The following is a 27,060-nucleotide window of genomic DNA, read 5'->3' as shown; positions in this document are numbered from 1 at the left end:
GTCTCCATCCATCGTCGATCGTCCTGTGTTTCATCGTCAAAGTCATCATCTTCGTCTGCAAAGACATTATTCAAGTTCAGCTAAGTGTTCACCATATCAGCATTGCTATCATCGTTCATCTCAGCCTTCATCGCTCACTCTGCACTTTAATAAACTTTGTTTGTTTGTACACTCTGCCTTGTCTGCCTTATTATGGATGTGACAGCTGCGTTCTATTTAGTAAATATGCTTGATAATTAAAGGGATAAATATTCCTGGGAAGACAGAGTTAAACTGTCTCTGTCGCCCGTAACCTTTGCCTTCATTGATATTCATATTATGCAAAAGAATGAAGCCACCTGTCAGAATAATGATCCCCCTCTGCACTGATTCGAAACACTGTGAGAAACAAAGAAGTGTGATAACCAGTTTAGTGTTATTTATATAGGCTACTCGTATAGTATTAGCTTTTACTTTATTTTTCATATTCGGTTTAATTTTAGTTGAGGTTTTAGTAATTTTGTTATGGGCTTTTGTATTTTTTTTTTTTTTTTTTAATAGGCCTAGTTTTAGTTCTTGGCTCAAACTCACTTTATTTCAGTTATTTGCCAGGGAAACATTTCTAATTTTTCGAATTAGATACAGAACATTCCTTCATATTAACATAGTAAGGTTGTTTTTTGTAATTAATGAAAAAATTATTATAATAAATATTCCATTCTTTAATCAACTTGTTTTGTGAACATATTATTGTTTTTATTTGATGGCATCAGGATCAATGTATATGGGTCTCCTTGCTCCTTTTAGAAGGAAATAAAAAGATAATAAATGATTTCAGGTTTATGTTAAAATGTGACGATGTTGGTCGGGTCACAAATTCTCAATTTTGAGTCAGGTTCAAGCTTCATAGCTCATGCACAAATGAAAATTTTCTCGTGTATGCCGTTTTTTTTCTGGGGAACCCAAAAGAACCGCAAAACACCATAAAAGTACATGTGACTTATGCACTGTATACAAGTCCTATGAATCCTATGTGATCTCTCTGCCAAAGATATCATTTGCGATCAATGCGAAAATGGCAATTCAGTGGATCACAACAGGTTTGACGCCATTTACAGCAAACGTCATAAAGATTCTTCAAAATGTCTCCTTTTGTGATCCACATTTGGAAAGGAATAGGGGTGAGTAAATGATGATGACAATAAAGTCGCTGTTTGGATTTAAAAAGGCAAATGCTGAAGAGTCTATGATTGGATCATTCTTGCGATTATTATTATGTGTCTAGCATGTTATATGTTTGGCAACAAACATTTCTTATACAATCATGTATGAACACACATCATGGCCATATTCCAGGATGACAATGTCAAGATTCATCATCCTCAAATTGTGAAAGAATGTTTGGGAGGGAGCATGAAGAATCATTTTCACACATGAATTGGCTCCTCTGAGTCCAGACCTTAAATTCATTGAAAGTCTTTGGGATGTGCTGGAGGAGACTTTACAGAGTGCTGGACTTTACAGACTGTACATTGTCAGTACAAGATCTTGACCAAAAATTGATTCACCTCTTGATTGAAATAAAACTTGTGATGTCACCGTCAGTTAGGGTTAGAAGAATTGTTGACAAACATATAACATGCTAGAAACATTATAATCACTGTAATAATAATTCAATCATAGACTCTTAAGCATTTGCCTATTTAAATCAAACAGCGTCTTGTGAACAATTCCTTTAAAACTGTGCAGACTTTTAAGGCCAACTGCAAAACCTCAAAAATTTGTAGATAGAATGTAGATAGATGTATTTTTGTTGGCCAACCTGGAAGTTAGCAACTCCTTGGTTCCCTCGACAAAAACCCAATAGAGTGCCACAGTTGGGGTCTGGAAGTAAAAACTCCATTCATTTTCTCCATTAGGAAATTGATTTTGAACGATGACTACACTCAAAAAAATGGTTTTGTGGCACTGTTCTTTTTACCCAAATATTTTTTGTTAAAGTAACACACATTTATTTCTAATACCACCAAAACACTATTGTATTGCGTTTAATTAACTTAATCTGTATAATTTCCCACTATACTTAATTATCAATTGTTAAACTAATGTAAAGGGTTTAATTTCGCGATTAAAACCCCCCCGGATGTGACGATTTCCAACATATTGGATGAAGACGGCATGCGAAGAAGGTGGCAAGGTGCATGGCATCAGAGAAAATATAAAGTTAATCTAAAGGCAAAGTCTTTCATTTCTGTTTGTATTTCGGAAAGTCTGTTCTGGAATGCTTTTAATTAGGGATGTCCCGATCAGGTTTTTTTGCCCTCGAGTCCGAGTCCGAGTCATTTGATTTTGAGTATCTGCCGATACCGAGTCCCGATCCGATACTTAATACATAAAAAAAAGAATAAAGAAGAGCGAAAAAACAGATCCAGGATGTTCCTTATTTTTTATTTAATTCACCTTATTTTAACATTCAACAACTCTGTTAACAAACAGAGCACTTCTGTGAGGTAGCTTGAACAATCAAGTAATACATAAATTCTTCACTTTTGGACTTAGTGCAACAGTAAATATAAAAAAAGTCTAATATATAAACAAATAGCACCTCAACTTAAAATACCCGGCAGGCATGTAAACAAATAAAAAATAAAAGTGCTACAGTGTTTGCAAAGCCAGTAATGTGCTTTTAGGAACTGCACTCCTAACTCTTACACCGGTTTCACACTGCACTGTTAGCAGAGCGTGCAGTGCGTATTTTTTTCGCCCCCATGTTACCAGATTAAACCAGGCTTTAGAGCATTCACACCGCGCGCAGAGGCGGCGCGGCAGTGCGTATAGCAGAGCAGGAGTGCCGCGATCGTTTCGGCGCCGAGTCTATTTTTGCTGCGCCGCTTTTGCTGAATTAAAGTGATAATACATTGATCATGGCCAAAATACACCACAGTTTTATCCAAAAAGTGCATTGATGATATCTATTGTGTTTTAAAAAGTCAATCAAATGACCAACAGCAATTTAAAAAGAAAACAAATGTCCAAAAACAAACTTGTTGCCATAACAATAAAATCAAAGATGAAACAAAAGTTATATAAATGAAATTATTAATAAAATAAGCTTCTTGACAAGTCTTTTCTCTTAAATGTATTTGAAAACGAAAAAAAGCAATGCCAACTTATCCATTATGGAGTACTCTGTCTGACTCTGTAGCCTACACAACCCGCGGTTCAGCCGCGCGTGACAAACCGCGCGTGCCAGTGTGAAAGCAAAACGCACGTATCCTGCTCCTGCTCACCATACGCACTGCTCCTGCGCTGCTTACTAACGCGTGCAGTGTGAAACCGGCGTAACTCTGTGCCACCGCATAAATATTGATGTGTTAAAAAATAATGAGAATATATATATCCGAGTCCTGATCGGGAGGTAACGTCCGATTCCGATCGAGTCTGAAAACACGTGATCGGGCCCGATTTCCGATCATGTGATCGGATCGGGACATCCCTACTTTTAATAAAGACAGACCAACTGTGAGCTACTAGGTTGTTAATCTAACTTACCAAATTATGAGACAATGCTTATTTTTATAAATAATCATGTTTAACAGTTGAATTCCTGGTGAAAACTACATTACCCATGATGCTGTACAGAAAATCCAACACTCTCTAAAAAAATAGCTCTTTCAGTGGGCCTGAGGACGAGAGAAGTGAACAGACGCTTCAACCGGGCTGTAACTGGATATAGCTACACACTCTTAAACTCAAATGTTTGCTGACAACGTTAGGTGGTCTATGGTAGGACGCTGAAGTGGGTGTGTTAGCTGCTTTTGTGGTTGTGTTTGTTCAAAGATTGTGCGTATGTGTTGTTAAACATTAATTAGATTCTCTCTTTTTTATTCCAGCTTTCTGGGAATCTTCTGTCAGCAGACAAGTCCCAAAGAGTTCCCTGGTTCTGGACAGACGGTCAGTCTCTCTGCATAGCAACTTATCTGACATCTTACTGACAGAGGATCAAACCTGTACCCCAACTGGCAATCTAAATGTCCCACTACCTCTGACTGACACCTGCCCGAATGCCCCCGAAGGTGAAAGAAGTTGCTCCAACAGTGCTTTGTCTTTTATCAACCCTGTCTTCCTCAAGACACAACAAGATCTAACTGGAAATGTAGCAACAGTGATCACAAAAGACGCAACAGCACAAAACGGAAAATCTCGTCCTCCTCCTCCACCAAGGCCACCTCCGCCTCGCATTTTGGTTCATACCCCTGCTTTACCCCCAGGTCGGAGGACTATTTGAGTGCTGGCATTACCAGAATGAGTTCTAAGAAACTTGCACCTCAACCTCCACCACAACCTCCTCAACAGCCAGACATAGACAGTTACCGCTGCACCATTGCATTAGATGATGAGACCATCTCTAGGGCCCTGTCTCAAGCCAGCCGGATGCATACACCTCTCAACCCAACCAACAGCACCATTCTGCAGCAATGGACCGGTCCAGAAGAGAAAGGGCGAAGCTCAAGTGGTTTGTCCACTTCCTCATCTGACTCTCTGGATTGTCCTCCGCATCCTCTTCCTTTGGGCCTATCCCAGAGTGTGGGCCAAGGCCTCTCCACAGATGACAACAGTGATGAGCATGACGAAGAGGAGAAAGACTATGGTGTGGGACTTGAAAGGGACCTGCATATTCGCCTTCGTTCTGCCCGCAAGACAAAAAGACTCCTGGGGGTTGTACTAGTGGGCGCTCATCTGAAATCACTCGTTATCTCACGAGCACTAAAGGGACAATTCCGAGGTGTCCTCAATGTTCTGGCTACACCTGAAAAGCGCATCTTGCTCCGGATCATTGAGTTGTCCCAAGACAAAGGTTCCTACTTTGGTTGCCTGGTGCAGGATTATTTGAGCTTTGTGCAGGAGAACAAAAACTGCCACTTATCTAGCCAGGATCTTCTGCAGACGCTCCGGCAGTTCATGACCCAGATGAAGGCTTACCTCATACAGAGCTCGGAGATGAACCCATCCATAGAGTCCTACATACCTGAGGACCAGATTGGTAAGAAGATTTCAGGTTAAGTCTTTTAGGGCCATGGTAAACCATTCAAACAAAGAGAACAATTTTAAAAGCACCTTCAACCTACAAATGGCTTTACTTCAGAGTGAGGTGTCCAGTCCTGCTTCTGAAGCGCCACTTTCCTTCAGAGTTTAGCTTCACCACACCTTCCTGGAAGTTTCTAGGAATCCTTTGTTGGTTTTGGAGTGTTTAATTAGGGTTTAGAGTTAAACTCTGCTGAAAGGTGGTCCTCCAGGATCGATTGGACACCCCTGGCTCACTTGTAGTTTTATCCACAAGTTTAATCTACTATATTTAATTTACTAGTATGTTTGTTTTGGCATTTTGAAGTGTTGGCCTTGTCTTTTAGATATGTATCCTCAGCTTGCCTTTTTTGTTTCCTTGTCTGTGCAGTTTTCAAACTCTTAGTTTAATTCAAGGTCTGATTTCTTTGACTTGTTAAAGCAATGCATGTCAAAAATATGTATATTGTCCAAAAAGACGTGTTTTAGATTATGATTATGCTTTATACCTGACATCAGAAACAGGTTTTGTTTTGAATGTCAGTCTACCCTTATCAGTATAGAGCTGCTTTTGTAATGCTTCCTTCAGGAAGCAAATGCAGGAAAAATGTGTTTGATAGTGTGAGGGAGAATAGAAAAATATTTTCATCTTAGTCTGTCATACCCCTTTTCCACCAACAAGAACCGGGTGCTGGTTCAGAGCCAGAGCCAAAGCTGGTTCAGAGTTGGTTCGACTGACGAGCTTACTAAGAACCGGTTTGCCTTTCCACCGGCTAGAGAGCCACAACAGAGCCAGATCTTACGTCACTGTATACGTCTCATGTTGCCCAGCAACCGCTAGTGCGGTAGCGCCAAACACAAACATGCCAGGCTTGTTCGAGATGCATCGGCTTCTCGCAGATCGATCGCCGCATGACATCAAAGCACTGCGATAGCGATCTAAAAGCACAAGGAGTCGTATGCTCTCCAAACACTCCCGCAGCTCCGATCGGTCCTCGCCGCTCCGATGCATCTCGAACAAGCCATCAACAATAACGGACGTTGCAATACTATGGATTCCCATGGGTTTGCAAAAATACATCGGAATCCAACGCGTTCGTGCAGCTCGCCGTAACTTACATAGACGGATATTATAATCGAGCTGCTATTAGCTCGACTAGCTGCTATTTAAAAATGGCGGTCACAAGTTTCTATTCGTCTTGTTGGTCACGGTAACCCCGCCCCCAGCCCCTGACGCAAGCGGTTCTTTCTTGGTTCCGTTCTAGACCCTGCAATGATTTGGTGCTACTTAAGAACCAGTTTTACTGGTTCGGAGCTGGTGCTTTGGCGGTGGAAAAACAAAGAACCGATTTGAAACTAGGCTCTGGCTCCGAACCAGCACCAGCTCTGCCTTGGTGGAAAAGGGGTATCAGTGGAGGATGTAGTTTATATTATGGTTCTGATTCTTCAGGTATTTTCCATTTAGTAATTTGGACAGGCAGTGTCAGGGAGAGACACGGATTCAGTTGCAGGTAACATAATAGTTTATTTTGCTCTCAAATAAGCCCAGGAACAAACAACAGGAACACAAAAAGAAAAGAGGAAGTCCAAATAAATGTCCACTGGGCCATGAGAGCACTTCTCAAAAGAAACCAATTATAGCATCAGCCGACACAGTGTCTAAGTCACACTGAATTCCCTGAAGAAGGTGATGAGCACACAGAGAGGGTCTGGGGTGGTTCATCCAAGTCCCATCAGAAGATAACACCTAAGCAGGCAGTCTAGGAAACCAGGCAACAGGATGAGAGGGAGACTGTGGAAGCAGGACAAAAACAAAACCACACTTGGAGTCTGAAGAAGCACGGCAAGACAAGGATAAGTTAATCACAGGAAAAGCTTTACACACATTAACAGTCTGACAAAAGACTGAGCACAAAAGGATCTAAAATAGGGGAGATAATGAGGGATTAATTGACAACAGGTGTGAAGAGAACAAGGATAGTTAAGGATAACGAGTGGGAGGGAAGACGCCACAATGACAGTGGAGCACACTCGAGCTGTCAAAACAAGCACATGTGCTCAAAAGACAACAAGGCACACAGAGAAAAGACAAAAACACAGCAGATCAGACCGAAGTCATGACAGGCAGTGTCTTTAAAAGGTAGTAAAAAATAAAAATAAAAAAAATAAACTATATAATTTTTTTTTGTGTGTGTGTGTGTGTGGATTCAATCTGTAAGACTTGTGTAGCTCTTTTTTAATCTCCCATGAGCACTACCCTACTGGACCTCGGCTTGGATGGGGAGATGTTTTATTGTCAAATGTTATGATTCAGTATTTTTAATATGGGTACTGTAACGGTCACCAGCTGGAGTGCCCTTGAAAGCCACTAGAGGGCACTCCACACCAGACTATCATGTTCACTCACAGACTACATCTCCCATCATTCTCTGCCTGGACTCATCAGCACTCATTATCACATTCACCTGTATCTCATCATCTTGTTTAGTTCACCCCATATAGCCTGGTTCACCCCATCACTCACGGCGAAGTCTTGTTTGTGTCACACTGCATCGCTGAGCATTTTTCCCTGGTTTCCTGTCTCTTGGTTTTTGGATTTCTTGCCTGTTCCGTGGATTACTCTCTTGCTTCTGACCCTTGTTTTTGTTTTTGTTTTTGTTTTGTTTTGTCCCATTGCCTGTACCTTGGATTATGCCTTTGGATTGCCATTATATTGACTTGGCCCTGCAACTGAGCGGCTCAACTTTTTCTGTGAGTTTGGCATCTGCTGAGTCTGAGGGTGTATTCACACCAGGAAAGTCCGATAGTTCACTTGCTTTGGTCCGGACCAAATGCAATGTTGATTTTTTTGTTTGGTAAGTTTCGCTTTCACACTGCTCTTTTTGCAAGTGAACCAAAATTTGTAAACAAAACCACATGTGTGCTAAGGTCGTCCATTCATTGGACAGGATTTTTTTTTTTTTTTTTTTTCCCATCAACCTGCCAGTTGTCCTGATCGGGAATAGTGGTGTTATTCTTACTTATCTATATCTAAGGCTTTCTTATTGATATGCATTTATTGTATTGTTGTAGTGTATTTATTGTTTTCTCTTAACCATCAATCTAGAGACTGCAGATGAAAATGAGCCTGTATGGCTAAATCTGGCACATTTACATTTTGGACTTTGTCCTCGTGTTGATTAATGTGCGCTGTCCCTTTTAAATAAAGAAATAATAAAAAAAGAATTCTCAAGCAGGGAAAAGCAGGAAGTGCAAAAACAGGCTCAGCGTGGAGATATTTCGTAATGCAATATTTGTTCTTTTACTGATTTGGTGTAACGCAATATTAAGAAACTATTGAGCATATGACAAAATGTCATCTATACGATGTTGTAATTAGATTTTGAGAAGACGACGATGTGCTGCAAGTACGGTTCCGGCGGAGAGAACGTGCTTTTAAACCATTTAAGCGCGGTAAGACAAAAGAGAACGCTCTGTCTGTGAATGCACACACGGCTCGCAGAAAGACGCGCAACAGTATCGCGTGCACAGACAGCGCGCCAGAATTCTCTTTCTCTTTCGCGCTTGAACGAACAATAACACATGCACAGCATTATGCCAAAATGTCTGTTTTGTTAAGTATCCTCATAAGAGCAGTCAAATAAAAAGGCGCAGTTTTCTGCAGTTGGGTCGGTTCATGTTCACACCGTAAACGAACCGTACCAGAGTTCGTTTGGAACCGTACCGAGACCACCTCTTCAGCTGGGTCTCGATTCGATTGTTTGGTCCGCACCCGAGTTCGATTGCTGTATTCACACCTGCCCAAAAGGTCCGCACCAAGGGGGGAAACGAACTTGAGTTCGATTCAATCGAACCAAACAAGGCAGGTGTGAATACACCCTGAGTCACTTCACGTCATGCCTGCCAAGTCTGAGTTTCTTCACGTCAGCCCTGCTGAGCCTGAGCCACTTCACGTCAGCCCTGCCATGCCTGAGCTACTTCATGTCATGCCCACTCTAGTGTTGGCAACTCCAGTGCTAACACCGCTCACCAGCGCAGTCATATCAGAACCTCATCCCATCATGGCCGCTGCCGATCCAGAGAAGCTTCACGTCAGTCCTGCCGATCCAGAGACGCTTCACGTCAGTCCTGCCGATCCAGAGACGCTTCATGTCAGTCCTGCCGATCCAGAGACTATTCACATCACGTCTGCCGATCCAGAGACTGTTCACGTCACGTCTGCCATGTCTGAGTCTCTTCACATCATACCTGCCAAGTCTGAGTCTCTTCACGTCATGCCTGCCAAGTCTGAGTCTCTTCATGTCACGTCTGCCGCCGAGCCAGTGTCTCCGGACAAGATGGCCGTCGTCGAGCCAGTGTCTCCGGACAAGATGGTCGCCGCCGAGCCTGTGTCTCCGGACAAGATGGCCGCCGACACGCCTGAACCTGAGCCCTCAGCAGAGATGGCCGCCGACACGCCTGAACCTGATGAACCTGGCCCCTTGATAGGACCATGGAGGTCACGCCGTCATGGTTTCCTGAACTGTCTGATCCGCCCTGGCCGCCTGAAGGGTCGTCTCCTCCCTGGCCTCCTGAAGGGTCGTCTCCTCCCTGGCCGTCTGCACAGCCTGCTCCTCCCTGGTCGCCTGCACTGCCTGCTCCGCCCTGGTCGCCTGCACTGCCTGCTCCGCCCTGGCCTCCCGTCTTGCCACAGTCTCCAGGTCCTCTTCCGCTCCACGGGCCTGGCCCTCCATCCCGCCCCCGGGTCCGCCTCCGCTCCACCTCCCTCCTGGACTATTTTAGAGCGTCTGGAAGCCGCTCCTTTGAGGAGGGGCTATATAACGGTCACCAGCTGGAGTGCCCTTGAAAGCCACTAGAGGGCACTCCACACCAGACTATCATGTTCACTCACAGACTACATCTCCCATCATTCTCTGCCTGGACTCATCAGCACTCATTATCACATTCAACTGTACCCCCATCATCTTGTTTAGTTCATCCCATATAGCCTGGTTCACCCCATCACTCATGGTGAAGTCTTGTTTGTGTCACACTGCATCTCTGAGCATTTTTCCCTGGTTTCCTGTCTCTTGGTTTTTGGATTTCTTGCCTGTTCCGTGGATTACTCTCTTGCTTCTGACACCTTGCCTGTTTTGTTTTGTTTGTTTGTTTGTTTGTTTGTTTGTTTGTACTGCCTACCTGTGTTTTGACCCATTGCCTGTACCTTGGATTACGCCTTTGGATTGCCCATAAATAAAGCTGCATTTGGATCTCACCTTCGAGTCTCGAAGCAGTTCATGACAGGTACATAATTTCAAAATAGGAGCAATTTAGCAGTGAAATACAAGCACCATACCTGCATTCTGATATCTAATATACCTTTCAAGTCATCTCTTTTCCCTGCAGTTATATTGTAAAATGTATGAAAATACTTTGAAGTTTGAAGTAAGTGCAAGGCCAAAGGGATTGTAACTTGTCTGGTTTGTATAAAGAATGACAGTTCAGACCAGACTGCTGTGGAAATACTGAGCTGAAAAAACGTGAACGTATAGAACAATAGGTAAAGTATGAAGTTTCATTAGGGGGTGAACTATTCCTTTAAAACTGTCTATTAAGTAGCAAAAAGTTCAGTAGTTAATAATTCATGTCTTTTTGTTCCTTTTTTATCACTATGAAGATGTTAAGTTTCTCTGAAGCGTTAACTGACAGTCCATCTCTTTCTCAGATCCGGTGTTGGAGAAGGCCATGCATAAGTGTGTGCTGAAACCTCTGTATGGCTGCTTGCAGTCAGCGCTGCTTGAGTTCCAGGTGGCCAGAGGAGTGTGTCAGAGGCTGCAGGAGAATCTGACCCTGGCCAAGACCAAACGCCCTCACGAGCTGGGAGTGATCGGAGCCCGGCCACCAGGCGCCTTCACCATCCACCGCATCCGCAGAAAACTCCGAGCCATGTGCAGCATGTACTCACCTGAGAGGAAGATATCGGTCCTGCTGAAAGTCTGCAAACTCATCTACAGTATCATGCAAGATCATGAAGGTGTGTACAGGTGGAGTTTGCCTCAAGGGTTTATTTAAAGGCTTTATGTGTGTTTATGTTTTAGGTGTGTACTGCTGCGTCCCAATTCACCTACTTATACTATGCCTTAAAATGATGTACTCTTTTTGTGAAGAAAAAGTATTTTAAATGTGTAGTAGCAGAGTAGGCAAGATACTTCTTCATCATAATTGCTTCTTTAAAGGACAGCTCTGTCGCTTAGTTATGTGCATCCCGTCACCGTTTAATCTGCCCTGTCACAGTTGTAGATTTAAAATTCATGGTTTCCCCCATCATGATTGAATCACGGAAGCTACACCAGTTACTTTTGCCAAGAGATCTCAATTTATTATGTATCATGTGTCAGACAGAGAGAAAAAGGCATATAGAAGAAGAATATAAGGCTACATGAGAGGTCTTCATTCCAGATTTCTCTGTTCCCCATTTCTCTATCTTCTCACCCCATCATACTAGCTGTAAATGGTTTCTCTGGGTTTCTCCTTAACCCCATTATCTCTATGTTTCCTTCCTCTCATGCCCTCATGCCTTTATGTTTCTCTGAGGTGGTACAGTAAGTTTGAGCTTATATACATTACAGAGAGACTTACAGCTTCCTTTTAAGGTATCAAAAACGCATTGCTTATGTTTAAAAATGGAATGTATACCTAATTGTTACACATGGTGCAATCCACTATCCATATTAAGAAACTATTTCTCAGTGTATACATTAATGCATTAGTGGTATACATATGGTACATTTGCATCAGTTGAAACATTCCTTTTCTCGCAAAGAGCATACCAACTGTACACATTTGAAGTATCATCATCATTGGAACATCTCTGCTAAGTGAACATTGCATACCTCTAAACAAAATATAACTCTACCAGCTATCTGCTCAGCACACAAGTACAAACATAGTCTGACTTCACAAAATACATTATGAAATTATAAAGAAAATGAATAAAGAAAAATAAAACTAAAAAATAACACTAAACAGTAAATATTTAGTCTTCACAGTTAACATCCTCCACATTCAATTTAATTTCCTACCATATTGGAGAGAAATGTAATAGCACGTTGATCTGTCATTTGTGGGCCTTTTATGCGGAAAACTTTCCTTGTGTGTTTGAATGATGTTTTTAAAATGTATCTTTATAAAAGTTCACAACGTTGTTGAAGATGCAATATAATGTGGATAACGTTGTTTTTTCAGCAGATTAGATACTGACTATCAAACCCCTTTATCTAAACATCTCTACTTAACCTTCGGTATCACACATCCGCCATGTTTGTAGTTTTTTAACACTTTATTTATGTTTGTAGTTCTTATCTAATCTTCATCAAACCAATATTGGGATGTGGGCAGTATTAGCCGTTAGAGTGTGAAAGAGCATCCGGGTAGTTTTGGGATACTCATTTCAACATGCTATTGTTTCGAACACCAAATCCTAATTTTGAATACTATTTAGGATGGATAGTGTACGAACTGGGATGCAGCATATGAGATTAGTATTTGAAAGGTGAAAGTATTTGCACCTTAATCAAGTGGAATGGCTCGTGTAAAGGTCACTGATAAATGTTTCCTCTGTCTGCGCCAGTGAGGATGTTTGGAGCGGATGATTTCCTGCCCATGTTGACATATGTACTGGTCCAGTGTGACATGCCACAGTTGGACACTGAGATCCTGTATATGATGGAGCTGCTAGATCCTCCTTTACTGCATGGAGAAGGTGCGTTAGCATGTCCTTATATTTGTGTAATAATTTATTTAAATTAATGTAATTTTACATGGTTTCTCCTGTCCAATATTTAATGTGAATTCTCTTTCTTGGTTTGTAATGACCCCTTTGTAATATTAATGAATTTAAAGGGTTAGTTCATCCAAAAATGAAAATTCTGTCAACATTTACTCACCCTCCTGTCGTTCCAATCCCATAAGACTTTTGCAAGCGTGCTTGGGCTTCTGTGACCAAATTTGAATCCTGTAAACATGTTCACTGATCAATGTTTATATGTGAATAAAAGCTTAAATTAAATCTGTTCATCATATACAGTAAAGCGATTACGTCTCTTCAATAGAAATATATTCATTTGTGTTCCAAAGACAAACTAAATTAGTGTGAACTAATCCTTTAATAATTGTGGAGTAGGAGGAGTTTCAGAACAAAAGCATTTTTCATGTGTGTCACAACCTGGCTCAAGGGTCATGACAAAAGAGGGAACGAGGCAGCATAAATAATCAAAAGTGATTTATTTAACAAAAGATAAACTATTTAACCAAAATAACTATTTAAATGTAGATGGTAGGTCTCTATAACATAAACCCAAAACAAGATATGGCAGTCGGAGTGATCAGGCCATGGTTGACGTCTGGATTGCAGAGAAGGGAATGCTCGAGTAGTTTGACCAACTGGAGCTTTATCTCCACTGGCTCACAAGTTCCAGGTGCACCACTCACAGGTTCCAGGTGCACCCGCTGTCAATTGGGACACTAAAGTGACTGTAAAAATGTCAGCGGATTGTGATCTGTGTACACAACAAGTGGCCCTCCTCCAATGCACACCTCAAAGTGCTGCAAAGCCCAAATCAGTGCCAGCGCTTCTTTCTCTATCACTGAATAATTCAGCTGATAACGGTTGATTTTTTTTGGAAAAGAAGCTAACTGGTCTCTCCATTCCCTGACCATCCTCCTGTAACAAAACAGCACCTGCACCAACCTGACTTGCATCTACTTGGAGCATGGATGTTTTATCAAACTGTGGCACTATCAACACAGGAGACGAACACAACAGGGACTTAATGTTCTCAAAGGCTTGCTGACACTCATTAGACCACACAAACTTTACCTTAGCTTTTAACAACTCAGTCAGATGAAAAACAACTGTAGAGAAGTTTTTACAGAAACTCCTGTAGTATCTGACTAGACCCAAAAACCGTTGTAACTCTTTTTTTGTTGTAGGCCTAGGAAAATGTTCTACTGCCCTGACTTTGGCCTTGACCGGAGCTACACGGCCCTGCCCCACTACATGTCCCAAATACGTCACCGTTGCCCTCACAAACTCGCACTTGGCCAAATTGACAGTCAGACGTGCCTCAGACAACCTGTCAAACAGAGCTCGAATGCGTTTAAGATGAGCATACCATGTGTCACTATAAATAACCAGATCATCTAAGTAAACGGAACAACCTTCTAGACCTGACACAACGTGATTCATCAATCATTGGAATGTCGCTGGAGCGTTCCTCAAACCAAACGGCATGACTCTATAAGAATAGAGTCCAGATGGTGTAACAAATGCCGACACCTCCTGAGCACGCGCAGACAGCGGAACCTGCCAATATCCTTTAAGCAAGTCAAACTTGCTAACAAATTTGGCAGAACCAACCTGATCTATACAGTCGTCCATATGTGGCAATGGAAAGGAATCTGGTTTAGTGACTGAGTTTAACTTTCTGAAGTCTGTGCAAAATCTAGGCGATTTATCAGCCTTTGGAACCAAAATACACGGTGAAGACCAACTAGAAGGTGACTGGACTGCAATATTATTTTCCAGCATGTAAGCAACTTCAGAGTCTAGATGTTTAAGTTTCTCTGGAGACATGCGGTAAAAATGCTGTTTAATTGGTTGTGCATCTCCAACATCAACATCATGTTCGATCCAATTTGTGCATGTAGGAACATCGTCAAACAGACATGGATATTTCTGTATCAGATCAGACAACTCACCACGCTTAGATTCAGTCAAATGCAACAACAGACTATCAAGGTTACGAAGTGTCAGACTTTTTTAGACGACCATTTAACAAACTGTCATCTGGTTCTGGCACTCCATCTGCCTCCTGTGATTCTGACACCGAACTCACAAGCAGAACCAGATGCACCTTGTCTCTTACTGTCTGGCTTACCTCAGCCTCACGTTTATAATATGGTTTGAGAAGGTTGACATGACATAACTGTGTTGACTTTTTCCGTCCTGGTGTTGCAATTATGTAATTCAGGTCAGACCTTCTCTCAACAACTGTATAAGGACCAGCATATTTAGCCTGAAATGGCGAGCTCACAACAGGCATCAGTGCAAGAACTTGATCTCCCGGACTAAACTCTTGATGCTCCGCACGGCGATCATAGATATTTTTCATCTTACTCTGTGACACTTGCAATTTCTCCCTCGCCATTTCACCTGCTACAAACAGACGATGTTTAAAGCATTGACAAAATCAACCAAATTTTCTGGGCGGTTCTGCCTCCACCAGGCCATCCTTTAAAACAGCCAAGGGTCCACGCACTTTGTGTCCAAAAATCAAGTCATTAGGACTAAAACCTATACTTTCCTGCACAGCTTCTCTTGCAGCCAACATAAGCCAGGGAAGACCCTCCTCCCAGTCTCTATCCAGCTCTGCGCAATATGCACGCAGGAGAGACTTCAAAGTCTGATGGAATCTTTCCACGGCCCCCTGACTCTGTGCATGATAGGCTGATGACTGGTTATGACGGCCACGCAACAACTTCAAAATTTGACCAAACATGTGCAAAGAGAAATTGGACCCCTGATCGCTCTGGATGACCTTCGGAATGCCAAAGACCGGAATGAACTGACTTAGAGCTTTCACTACCGCCTTAGTGGTAATTGCCCTCAATGGATACGCAGCCGGATACTTAGTATTCTGACACATCACAGACAGCAGGAATTTACAACCAGACTTAGAGCATGGTAACGGACCCACACAGTCCACAATCAAGTGCTCAAATGGTAACCAAATAACCAAAATGGGTTGTAATAGAGCAGGTTTAACAGACTGATTGGGCTTTCCCGTTACCTGACACACATGACATGTCTTAATGTATGCTGCAACATCTTTTTTCACCCGTGGCCAAAAGAAATGCTTCAAGACATTAAGATAAGTCTTTTTCACACCAAAGTGCCCACTCTCATCATGAGCGACTTTTAAGACAAGGGGACGAAATTTAGTCGGTACCACCAACTGAACGACAGCATCCCCAACAAAGTCAGTACCCAGAATCAACCATTTCCTAAGCAACAAGCCATTTTGTACAAAATACCCACTTGCTACACTGTTGATCTCCTTAGCAGATACAACACAATCAAACATTTCTTTAAGGGAAGAGTCACTTTGCTGTTCCTGTAACCGCTCAATTTTTGACACAGATAGTGGAAAGTCCGACATCGATGGAGTCACGAACTCCACTTCACTGTCATCAGATTCCCTCTCAGACTCAGCTTTACTCATAGTTCGTGTACTTACACAGGCTGAGAAAACTTGAGGTAAATCAGTGGCAATATGGTCAACAACAGACTTAACTGGGCAAGATGCAACAACTGGTAAGGGAGTAGTGTCAGCCCAAACACGGCTACCAGCCAGCCCATTACCCAGAATGAAATGAATCCCCTCAATGGGCAACGCTGGACGCACACCTACATCTACTTCTCCTTTTACCAGTTCACAGTTCAGGACCAACTTATCTAACATTATGGGCAAAACAGTTAAACCCATGCCACGACTTAGTATGCAGTCACCCGTATCAGTTTCTTCTGACAACGGCAACAAAGATCCCACAATATAAGAGTCAAAGGCCCCTGTGTCCCTCAGAATTTTTACTGGAACCCTAACCTCACTTCCTACCAGTGACACAAACCCATCTCTAATAAAAGGGGCATAAGCTGCCAAGACATCCGGTTCAAGCTCCGCTGTAAGTAACTCAGACACACAGTCCGTAACAACCGGCGCAGCTGCTGCCACAGGCTTAACCTTAGATATTACAGTTTTGTTTCTAAAATGCAGCAGCGGACAATCAGCCTTCCAGTGACCCTCTTCATGACAGTAGTTACATTTAGTGTCAACATTACCTCGCGATACTGCTTCTAACTTTGGCGCACCAGCTCTCCAAGAACACTCATGTGTTATAGCACGCATCCAACCAACGTTTAAAATGACCAGTTACGTCCCGAGCAAACTCCATATAATTTTGACCAGTGCGTCTTTCCCAGGACCTAAAACGTTGGCGATACGCTTCTGGTACCAGCTCATACGCCTTCAACACAGCAGACTTGATTTTTACAAAGCTAGAGCTATCTTCTGCGCTCAAGGATGAATAAGCTTCCTGCGCTCGTCCTGTCAGCACACACTGAAGCATCAAAGCACAGTCTGCATCAGGCCAACCTCTAGCCTTAGCATCAAAGCACACATCCCTAGTCTTCATGCAGCTACTTGTGGTGGGTATTTATGCACTAATGACCGCTGGCTTGGAAGAGCAACTAGCACACTAGCGACCCTCCCAAAACCACAGACATGCTCCCAACCTAAAAGCTTCACCCACGTTCAACCACTTTTACGCACACAAGGACCCACAAGTCACCTGGATTACCTGTTGACTGTAGAAACAACAATAAATAATTTGTAAGAAAACAAATCACCTACAAGTTTATTTCAAATGCCAGTAAACAAACCTTCACTTGCTCAACCAACCAACCTATTGTATATCACCACAGCGCTACCCCAAATGAACAAACAAGCAAACAAACAAGCAAACAAACAATTACCAAAATAAAACAAGCTTCTTACCATTCCAATGGGCTGCCACGCTCCCAACAAACTGGACCTCAATACATAGGTCTACGTATTAAACATTAATATCTTATTAAATTGCCTGAATACTAAGACCGAGACGAGCCCCCATTTTGTCACAACCTGGCTCAAGGGTCATGACAAAAGAGGGAACGATGCAGCATAAATAATCAAAAGTGATTTATTTAACAAAAGAGTCACCAAAAATAACTATTTAAATGTAGATGGTAGGTCTCTATAACATAAATAAACCCAAAACAAGATATGGCAGTCGGAGTGATCAGGCCATGGTTGATGTCTGGATTACAGAGAAGGGAATGCTCGAGTAGTTTGACCAACTGGAGCTTTATCCCCAATGGCTCACAAGTTCCAGGTGCACCACTCACAGGTTCCAGGTGCACCCAATCAGCAATCACCTCAACAGAACAAAGATGATTAACAATCACACAGGGGCCGTCACATGTGTGACAAACATCCTAAGTTCTATTCTCAACAGAGTAATTTCCTCCAAGGGTGTGTGTCTCCTGTTCTCACTGTTTTCAGTGTGGCAGACATTCTTTGAAAAGATTTATTATATTGTATGTACACAGTCAGGTCACAAACCTTTTGGTGTAAGTCGACTTGCGTAGGCCGTCTGCCGGAAGCTAGTTATTTTATTTTTTAAAGTTTTAAATATGTATAATTTTCTTACACAAATGCATCGATTTGCTTCAGAAGGCCTTTATTAACCCCCGGAGCCGTGTGGAGTTCGTTTATGATGGATTGATGCTCTTTTTAGTCTTCAAAACCTCGTCCTCCATTCACTGTCATTATAAAGCTTGGAAGTGCCAGGATTTTTTATTTTTTTATATAACTCCGATTGTATTCGTCTGAAAGAAGAAAGTCATATAAACCTAGGATGACTTGAGGTTGAGTTAATAATGGGGTCCTTTTTTCATTTTTGGGTGAACTATCCCTTTAATGCTTCTGTTGAGCAAGGATGCATTAATTTGATCAAAACTGACAATAAAGCCATTTATAATGTGACAAAAGTTCTCTTACGAGAGGTCTCTCGTACTGCGTAATATCTTACGCTAGGGGAAAACCTCTTTTCCGCGAGATATTGAAGCCAAAAATTATCCTTAATTTTGTAATAATGTAAAACGCGTTGCGGCAGCATGCAGACATAGGCGAGACGGCTCGCACGCCCATTGGCTGCCCTGCGGCAACTGCAGCAGCCTATCGAGAGAGGCCCCTCATGACGTCAGATCCAATGAGGGCGCTTCATGCCCACTGCGTCACGTCCCGCCGAAATGGGCGTGGCTTGGGCCTATAAATATAGCTCAACAGGCTGTGAAATCAGATTTTTCATCTCTTCAAGCGAAGCTCACGCATCGCTGGATCCCGAGAGGAAGAAGCCGCGCCGTCTGGAAAAAGCCTTCTGCGGGACGAGCCTTTGCATCTGAAGCCGCTGGCCGACTACTCGCCGCCTTCAGTCGCCGTTCCTGCTACGCTATCCGGCATCTATATCCTTTTCTCTCTGCTAGTGTGTGTTCGCCGCCGCGACTCACACTCACTCTCTAAAAGAGCCGAGCGTCTTTTTTAAGATGTCTCGTTCCTTCTGTGGCTCGTGCCGAGCCCCACTCAGCGACGGGGACCGCCATGTCATCTGCGTTTCCTGCCTGGGTGAGGATCACGCAGCTCTCGCGCTCGCTGACGGCGACTGCCCTCACTGCGAGCTAATGCCCATGGTGACTCTGAGGACTCGCCTGGCATCTTTCACCGAGTCTGCACCTCCGCCCGCTGCGGTGCCACGCCGTAAAAAGCACCGTGCTCAGCGGGTCCCGGAACCTCCTCCAACCCGCAGAAGCTCGCCGGTTCGCCCGCCAGTTTCGCCGCCTGCTTCACCCGAGTCCCTTACTGACGGACAGCGGCCACCGTCTGCCGCCGCTTCCGTCATGGATGACGACGAAGAAGCCATGTGTGTGGAGGATGATACCTGTTCTCTCCTGGCATCGGGCAGTGAGGATTGGCCGAGCTCTGTTGATCTCGCCCCCTCTGTTCCCCAGCCGTCTGGAAAAAGAGTGAACATTGAAGCAGAGCTCATGCGTCTGCTCGAGCAGGCCGTTTCAAGCCTCGGCCTTGAGTGGTCTGCGCCCGAGGAGCCTGCGCACAACCGGCTGGATGGTTGTTTTCGGCAACGAGACCGCGCTTCGCCGTCTTCAAGACCCACGCCTTTTCTTCCTGAGCTTCATGAAGAAGTCGCTAAGTCTTGGAAAGCTCCCTTCTCAGCCAGAATGCGTTCCTCTGTCTCAACAGCATTCTCCATGGTGGACGGTGCTAAAGACAAGGGGTACCATTCTCTTCCCCCCGTGGAAGAAGCTGTAGCGGCCCATCTTTGCCCGCCCTCTGCCCTCAAAAGCCTTACACCGCTGCTGGGCAGGCTGTGTCAGCGCTGCATTCTATGGCCATCCTGCAAATCTTCCAGGCCAACCTTCTCCGTAAACTGGATGAGGAAGGACCGGAAGCTATCAGCGTGCCGGACCTGAGGAGCGCTACGGATCTTGCCCTTCACGCCACCAAGTATGCTGCACAGGCCATAGGGCGGAGCATGGCCTCTCTCACTGTAGCTGAGAGACATTTGTGGCTAACGCTATCCGAGATGTCGGACTCGGAGCGCACAGAGTTCCTCGATGCCCCCATCTCCTCTGCCGGCCTCTTTGGATCATCCGTCAAGGATTTTGCGGATAGATTCGCTGAGGTGCAGAAAACGTCACAGGCCATGAAGCATTTTCTGCCTAAGCGCTCCAGTTCCGCAGCAGGTCGCTCTAAACAGCCGTCTGCTCGAAGCTCCCAGCCGCAGCCCCCGCCCACCACCGCCGCTTCGCAGCGCCGACAGGCCCGGGACCCGAGACCGCGCTCTCGCTCTGCCGGCCGCCGCCCCCCTCCGCGTGGGCCCCGGCCGAAGATTGAGGTAAAGCCTGAGGCCTCAAAGTCTTCCTAGCCCGCCTAGGAAAACGACGGTGTTCAAGTCCCGCTGCGGCCAGACTTCCACCAAAACTTCTCGCTCGTTCAGTTCCAGTAAATGCGACTGTCCCAGTGTACTTAGCAGAAAACAAGCCTGTACTACAGCCCGTTTGCCTGCACACAAACGCCGTTCTCACGGCGACCCAGATAAATCTCATAAAGAGTGTATTTTCTGGTATTCCGGCCACGGCAGATGGTGTTATGAGTGTAGTAAAAATGCCCACAGCCCAGTGCTCATTCCTACACACAAGCACAGCCCTCCACACAGGGCTCGCACACATAAAATCGACTCATGTCGATTGAGCATTAAACGTAGTGAATGTGCCCACGACCCAGTGCCCACAAACACTACACACTGCATGTCCCACGGTTTCTGTAAAAACGAAACCAACGCACATACAGTCTGTTCAAGCAGACGGTGTTTTCAGTGTAGTAAATGTGCCCACTGTCCCGCGCCCACATTCACTCACAGACATGACAAGCCCTACGGGGCTCGCCCTCTCTCAGCAAACCGCTATAGGAGAGTCGAGCGCGGGCAGACTGCCCGCTGTCATCAGTGCGCCCCCCCGCCTCGAACGCTGCAAGCACGGCGTTTATGTTACAGCACACCAAAGCTCTCCGGTCGCCACCATGTCGCGACCAGAGCCCAGATCTCGCCGTTACGCGAGAATCGAAACTACGGTGAAAAAGGAAGTAGCACATCTACTTCGAGCCGAAATTGCGAAACTATTGAGCAAAGGGGCCATAGAGCCTTTATCTCAAGCTCAGAGCGAAGAGGGCCTGTACAGCAGATATTTTCTGGTACCGAAAAAAGACGGGGGTCTCAGACCCATTCTAGATCTAAGACAGCTGAACAAGGTGCTTTCGAAACGCCGGTTCAGAATGCTCATAACCAGGAAAATCCTCTCGCAAATTCGCCAAGGGGACTGGTTTATGTCAATAGATCTGAAGGACGCGTATTTCCAAATACAAATAGCGTCACATCACAGGCGATTTTTGAGATTCGCCTTCGAGGGCCAGGCATATCAATACACAATCCTGCCGTTTGGCCTGTCCCCAGCACCTCGTACATTCACGATGTGCATGGACGCGGCACTGGCACCCCTGAAACTTTGGGGCATGCGAGTTTTGAATTACTTGGACGATTGGCTGATTCTAGCTCGATCTCACTCAGAGCTCATAGAACACAGGACCATATTACTCGAACATCTCGAGAATCTAGGTCTCAAAGTCAATTGACCCTTCGCAAAGACCCGCCCCCCTTAGTTACTGTCGCTATGTCTGACAAGCTACGCTGCTCTCACGCCACACCATGTTCTCACGCAGTGAAAAATACATCGCGGAGCAGAGAAGAGACTGACAACATGCTGACAGACAGGACAGACCAGGTTACTTTTCGGTTACTTTTGATATTAAACATATTAAACAAAGTCTCACCTTTCAAATTTAGTCATTTTTTAAAAGAAATTTAAACGATACATACCGTTTTGTGGCTCTTAAATGTGTCTGACAGATCGCTGTAGACAGAGCATCAGTTAAAGCTGCTCGTGAACCGATCATCTCTTCCTTCTAGTGCATTTATAGCATCAAATAAACATGAATGAACATAAGAAGGAATGTTGTTTTAAACCGCGGAAAGGCGTCAGTACATTCCGTTTTTCAAGTTCAAATCCTCCCATGTTAATCTGCTATCTCTCCTGACTGCTTTGTCGGACAAAATGGCGGATGGCGGATTATGATTGATTAGATCGCCTGTCAATCAAGCTCCCTGCGAAGGGTCAATTGGGCGAAGAGTTCACTGTCTCTCTGTAAATAACTCCATGGGCAGTGTGTAAGACCCGTAATATTCATCAGACCAGGCCGAGTTTTCGCCCTCACTGTGTGGAACACTATTTATATAATTTGCTCCTTATAGGACGCTACTTATTACAGGAATGATGCTGTTCCAGCCCCTCTTTCCTGGACTCTCTGCGAGTCCCTGATGATCATGCACTATATGAGCCCCGGGCACTTGCCCTTGGGACTTTGGTGTTGGATCTCAGCACGCACAGCGTTTTACACTGTGTTCCCCTAGCGTAAGATATTATGCAGTACGAGAGACCTCTCGTAAGAGAACGTACTCGGTTACTAACGTAACCTCGGTTCTCTCTAGAAGAGGGAACGAGTACTGTATATCTTTGCCGTGCATGCATCACGCTCTGGTTCGCTTCGGCGATGAAAAACCAGATTTCACAGCCTGTTGAGCTATATTTATAGGCCCAAGCCATGCCCGTTTCGGTGGGACGTGACGCAGTGGGCGCGAAGCACCCTCATTGGATCTGACGTCACGAGGGGCCTCTCTCGATAGGCTGCTGCAGTTGCCGCAATTTCATGTCTCTTGGTTTTTGGATTTCTTGCCTGTTCCGTGGATTACTCTTTTGCCTCTGACGGTTGGTTGGTTGGTTGGTTGGTTGTTTGGTTGTTTGGTTGGTTGGTTGGTTGGTTGGTTGGTAACAATAGTATTGGACAGAGTTGGTTGGTTGGTTGGTTGGTTGATAACAATAGTATTGGACAGAGTTGGTTGGTTGGTTGGTTGGTTGGTTGGTAACAATAGTATTGGACAGAGTTGGTTGGTTGGTTGGTTGGTTGGTTGGTTGGTTGGTTGGTTGGTTGGTTGGTTGGTTGGTTGGTTGGTTGGTTGGTTGTGGATCTCAACCTTCGTGTCTCAGAGCAGTTCGTAACAATAATATTGGACAGAGTTTTTATTTAGGTTTTGGAAGGTTCACTGTATTAAAACAATAAGATTCTCCTTTTGTCTTGATCCTGTACAGGAGGTTATTACCTCACCAGTGCTTACGGAGCGATGTCACTGATTAAGAACTTCCAGGAGGAACAGGCTGCACGGATCCTCAGTTCTGCAACACGCGACACACTCCACCAGTGGCACCAGCGTCGCACACTGCAGAGAAACCTGCCCTCAGTGGACAACCTCCAGGTAAAACCCTGACCTCAGAACAGTTTGTGCTCAGCGTTTGTGTAGTTCCTGACTGCATTTAATGGAAAGCATTTAACTATTTTCAGTGGTTATAAACTCACTATAATTTCTTTGTTTTGTTTGTGAAGAATTACCTGCGTGTGGCTCTGCAGAAGGCAGGTAACGGCTGCACGGCTAAAACCCTTCAGGTCCGGCCCTACGCCACAACAGAAGAGGTGTGCCGCCTTTGTGCACTTAAATTCGGTGTGTCTGATCCGGAAAACTACGGCCTCTTTCTTCTCACAGACAACAGTAGCCAGCAGTTGGCCGCAGACACACAACCACAGCAGATAAAGGCAGAGTTACACAGTCGACCGAACCCTCAACACTTTTACTTTGTCTACAGGAGGATAGCCAACATAAACTGTCCCACGCCCGTGTCTTCAGAGCAGGACGATGCCTGAACACTAGCAGGAAAATGTTTATTCAGGGTGTGACTTTAAAAACTGTGTATAAAGATTGCAAGATGAAAGACTGTGTCAATAAAGAATGATGTAATTGACGCTTTCCATGAGGGTACATTTGGTTTAAGTTTAAAAACAAATTTGGGTAACAGGATTGCAAGTAAGCGCTAGCTAGATTGGGACCGACTGTTGGTTTATATTTATGGATATAACTTATGTTTCACCAAAATATAAAGACAATATTAGTTTGGTTGTTTTTAATCTTACAATAACCTTGGTAACAGGGTTGAAAAGATTAGCTTCATGATTGCAGTCAAAATCATTTGTGTAAAAATTGAGAATATGAAATGAGATAAAATACTTGTCTTTCCCACTAAAGGGTCAGAATTATGTTATTGGATATTACAATTTTAGAGAATGTTGCACTTTTTGTAATGTGGGAAAATTATGCTGTAACAGGCTTGCATGCAATATGCAACAAAAAAAAAAGGAGTGGGAAACCATAGTGTGCCACATTCATGGAAAGTGGCAAATATATGCATATTAAAATATGTAAAATATTGATACTTCACATAAAGTTATGTTTTAAATAGAAATGTTTAATAGATCTACTGGGCATAAGATATAATGGGCATTGTCAGTAATGTGGTATCCAACCTGAGATTTCTTTTGATTCAGGATGAATGTAGCGTCTGTCCCCAAAAATGCTAAGACTGAAATGAAATCCATAATGTGTTGTTGTTATATGTATAAAAAGGTGTCAGGGATTCACTCATAGAGGTCTGTACATAATCTTTAAGCTATTTTTGCATTCAGGTCGCATGAGTGTCCAGAGCTTTTGCTTCGTCAGAGGAATTGTCACCTCTGCTGTCACGAGACTCAATCAACACAGTGAACAATTTTTCTGTCAGGACCACTACCGTCAAATACGATTGACAATTAGCATACAGTTTGGACTGGCGGTATGGTTCCGTTCTGGGCGAGAACTCCCTGAGCATCCATGCAGCCTAGCATGGATAAGAGCAGGGAGAGCAGCAATAACCCCCCTTAGGGTAAACCGAACAGAACCAACATGAATGTTTGCAAATATATTTAATTCAAGATTTTAAAGTACAACATAATTCAAGAATTTATTCTGATTCAAGGGGAATCAAATGCCAAATCCTGACTGGGTGAGAGGAGGAGCTGGGGATGGAGGAGGGTAATTCGCTCCTGAGAAACGCGATAGCTGCTGATAATACTGAAGAAGCTTATATATGTATACGGTGATAGGTGTCGTATTCCTATAGGTAAATGTGGATTTTATTTTATTTTTTTTATTATTTTTTATTATTTTTTTATTTAACAGGGACAATGCACATTAATCAACACTGTAGTAAAACTTCAATGTAGAATTAGCTAAATAGCTCATTTTCATCTGTAGTCCCTGAGCAGGTGATACTAACTAATGTCCAACATCATCAATACATAAGTACAGTGCTTCAACAAATACTGCAAGAAAAAATACATTAAAATTATCAAAGGAAAAAAAAAAAGAAAAAAAAGAAGAGACAACAACAATGTACTTCCAAGTATCATCAGTATAGTGCCTAATCAAATACTGCAAGAAGATGAAATACAAGATAATACATTACAAAAGTGACATAAGTGTAATATGTTAAAAGAAATGTATATGTAAATTGCTAGTGGTTACATTTCTGTTGTGCCTTAAGCCATGTCTTAAATTTATGTTTAAAAGTTAAATAATTATTGCATTCTCTCAATTCAACAGGTAAACTATTCCAGTAGCATGTAGCTCTAACTGAGAATGCCGTCTGTCCAAACTTACTACGCCTGTATTGTATAATACAGTCCCCTCTACTAACTGCCCTTGTTACCCTACCTCTACTGTCTTTCTGCTTTATGAACTGGTTAAGTGGCAGAGGGGCTAGCCCATATAACACCTTGTAAACAAGGCAAGCATCTAAACAATTTTTTAAACTGTCTAAAGTGAATAGATTGCATTTTTTTATTATTTGACAGTGATGATAACTATTAACCTTTCTATCAAGAGCTTTTATTGTCTGTTTGTACAGTGACTCGATTGGTTTCAAAGTTATAGTGTTCGCTTGGGACCAGCTTGTAAAGCAATATGTTATATGGGAAAAGATCATAGCATGCATAAAGAGGTTGGCTGCCTCTGTTGTTGGTCTAATATGTCTAAAATTAGCCAAAATGAGAGTCAGCTGATGCGAGCTTGACTAACGTAACCTGCCAGAACTAACGCTACGCTTGATTTAAGGGAAGAAGCTTTCAGAATGTGAGCTTCAACTGAGATAATGCATGATCATGTGGTTGCTTTTTCTTTAGCACAATAGAGATGCATCAGTGACATTGCAAACTAATAAACTGACAGAAGAAGCTTTTTTTCTCACTTTGTTCTTATGAAATATATTTCATAGCACAATTAGACATTGGAACTATAGGAACACATTGCTCCTTATCCTATAGGAACACATTGCTCCTTATACTTCAGCCAATGTCTAATTGTGCTATACTGTAAACATGTAATATATTATTGTGCCACAACATGTATGATGCACTTGGTGCTGAGAATGTGTTTTTTACCAGATCCCTGAGCTGCCAATGATATAATTTAAACACTGAACTTGTGAATATTTGACTCCTTTTGGTGGTATTTGAACAGCAGGAATAAAGCGTCTCTTTTTTTTATTATCTGTTTAAAATTAGTTACCTAAAATGTACTTCATGTGGTTATTAATATTATTTGATAATATATATTTTTAAATTAAATAATATTTTATTATTTAAAATAATTATATTTATTATTTATTAATTATATTAATGTTCCAAAAAATGTATTAACTATTTAATATGTATTAATAAACCAGATTGCATTAGGTTACACTATAAAAGGCTATTTTTATAAAAGACAAGATAAGGTAAAAAGAAAAATCTAACAATTGCAACTGTTACCTTTTTACAGTGTAGCCAACTC

General features: G+C 43.1%; 1 pseudogene across 1 annotated transcript; it reads left to right on the top strand.

The window, feature by feature from the left end:
• Nucleotides 1-1,054: 1,054 nt before the first annotated feature.
• Nucleotides 1,055-24,280, top strand: LOC307165952 (ras and Rab interactor 2-like; annotated as a pseudogene). Its single transcript, XR_013824083.1, has 6 exons — nucleotides 1,055-1,079; nucleotides 3,873-5,023; nucleotides 10,748-11,056; nucleotides 12,653-12,784; nucleotides 23,456-23,619; nucleotides 23,748-24,280. The product of XR_013824083.1 is annotated as a ras and Rab interactor 2-like (transcript).
• Nucleotides 24,281-27,060: the final 2,780 nt, after the last annotated feature.

Source organism: Squalius cephalus (genome assembly GCF_949319135.1).
Source record: "Squalius cephalus genome assembly, chromosome: 10".
NCBI classification, from domain to species: domain Eukaryota; kingdom Metazoa; phylum Chordata; class Actinopteri; order Cypriniformes; family Leuciscidae; genus Squalius; species Squalius cephalus.
The sequence above is the reverse complement of the archived record's forward strand: the minus strand, read 5'-3'. Positions and strand labels throughout refer to the sequence as shown.